This window comes from Triticum dicoccoides, chromosome 2B (genome assembly GCF_002162155.2).
Source record: "Triticum dicoccoides isolate Atlit2015 ecotype Zavitan chromosome 2B, WEW_v2.0, whole genome shotgun sequence".
NCBI classification, from domain to species: domain Eukaryota; kingdom Viridiplantae; phylum Streptophyta; class Magnoliopsida; order Poales; family Poaceae; genus Triticum; species Triticum dicoccoides.
In genome coordinates, this window is record NC_041383.1 from 576,200,297 (window position 1) to 576,202,767 (window position 2,471).

A 2,471-nucleotide genomic window follows, 5' to 3' on the forward strand; every position below is an offset into this window, starting at 1 on the left:
CCTCCCGATCAACAGGACCACCGTTTCAACCGTAGGAGGTCCGTTTCGTCCGTTTTGCGGTACGCCACACCCCTCCCGATCAACAGGACCCCTATTTCGACCGTAGGAGGTCCGTTTCCTCCGTTTTGCGGTACGCCACACCCCTCCCGATCAACAAGACCCTCGTTTTGATCGTAGGAGGTCCGTTTCCTCCGTTTTGCGGTACGCCAGACCCCTCCCGATGAACAGGATCCCGTTTCGAATGTGGCTAGTCGAACACAAGGCCGTTTCCTCCATTCTGCGGTACACCGGGCCTCGTTTCCATCGCCTGTTCCGTCCAAGCCCTCCCGATGAACACGACCATGCATTCCGTTCCGACCCAGCCGGTTGGCTCCCCATGAACCCGGTTGGCTCCCCATACATATGACACTTCTATGACCAAGGCTGTTTCTCCGTTCCGACCCAGCCAATGTACACGAGCCCTGGCCGTACGTATATATGCGCGAGTAGGCGTTCGAGACCCCGCCCGTATGTACACATACGTGGCCGTATTTTCTTTCTTGCACCCTGGCTGCTGTACGTATGTGTACATGCTACGTGCGCGCCTCTACTACGACACGTGCGCGCCTCTACTACGACACGTGCGCGCCTCTACATCCACCAGTATATATGTACATACACGTTCGTGACCAGAATGACAATGCTACGTACGCTTCGACCAGGTGAGTCTCGACTGTCAGGCACTTCCTTGCCTGCAAAGATGTTGCTGGTGGGTCCCAGCAGTCAGGGGGGCAATTTTTTTTTGCCCGGACGCACTTCCTTGCGCGCGAAGATGTAGCTGGTGGGTCCCAGCAGTCAGGGGGGCGAATTGTTTTTTTTTGCCCGGATGCACTTCCTTGCGTGCGAAGGTGTAGCTGGTGGGTCCCAGCAGTCAGGGGGGAAATGTTGTTTTCGCGAAATACGGTGGCCCGTCCGGTGGGTCCCTGCTGTCAGGTGGATGAATCATTATTTTCCGCGTAATAAGGAGGCACTTCCTTGCTGCGGCCGTGGACCCAGCTGTCAGCCTCTCCACGTACAGTCCACGTCCGATGGAAGTCGTTCCTTGACCATGTTGACCATGCCACGCCGAGATCACCAGGGCGGTGGACGACGGCGAGGCCTAGGAAGGGGACGACGCGGAGCCAATGAAGACGCGGCAGTGGATGCCCACGCGGAGAGGAGTATGAGGGTTCACTAGTTCGGCTGCGGTGTGAGGCTGCCGTCTCCGCAGGGCCTGGCCAGCGGTGGGAATAGTAGGGGGCGGTGAGGCCTCCGCGGCAGCACAGCCGGCCACGGGAGGCAGGAGCAGGCGGCACGACCGGCGTTGCTTTGGGCGGCTGGAGCAAGAAGACCAGAGGTTGAAGAAGCACTACGGCCGTTGGATGGACATCATACAGTCACTGGAGCTAGAATCGTTCATATTGACTAAGTTGACAAAGCCCTCCGCCCCGTCAACTTAGTAGGCCCACAAGTCAGCCTCCCACCAAGGTGGGTCCCAGCTAGCAGGGGGAGTATTCATTTTTTTGTGCGTAATAAGGAGGCACTTCCGGTGGGTCCGAGCTGACAGCGGGGGGGAACGTTTTTTTCGTGAAATATGGTGGCCCGTCTGGTGGGTCCCAGCAGTCAGGGGGGAAATGTTTTTTTCGTGAAATAAGGTGGCCCGTCCGGTGGGTGCCTGCTGTCAGGTGGAGGAATAATTATTTTGCGCGTAATAAGGAGGCACTTCCTTGCGGCCGCGGTGGACCCAGCTGTCAGCCTCTCCACGTACAGTACTCTTCCGATGGAAGTCGGTCGTTGACCATGTTGACCACGCCACGCCGAGAGCACCAGGGCGGTGGACGACGGCGAGACCTAGGAAGGGGACGACGCAGAGCCGGGGAAGACGCAACAATGGAAGCCTGCGCGGAGAGGAATACGAGGTTTCACTTGTTCGGCTGCGGTGTGAGGCTGCCATCGCCGCAGAATAACAGGGGGTGTGGGTGAGTGGAGGGATGGCCTGGCCAGTGATGGGAGTAGTATGGGGGCGGTGAGGCCTCCGCGGCAGCACAACCGGCCACGGGAGGTAGGAGCAGGCGGCACGACCAGCGCTGCTTTGGGCGGCTGGACCAAGAAGACCAGAGGTTGAAGAAGCACTACGGCCGTTGGATGGACATCGTATGGTCGCTGAAGCTAGAATCGTTTATTATTGACTAAGTTGACAAAGCCCTTGGTACGCTCCAACTTAGTAGGCCCACAAGTCAGCCTTCGAAATGGTGCGCCCCAGATGTCAGGGGGAGGAATCATTTTTTGGGTGGCCGAAGCTAAGAATATCCGAGATTGAAGAAGAAGCACGACATCCGTTGGATAGACATCCAACGGCCATTGCTGCTAGAACCGTGTGTTGACTATAATAAGTTCACAAAGCCTTGCATACGCGTCAACTTATTTTTTTTAGGGGACGCGTCACTTAGTAG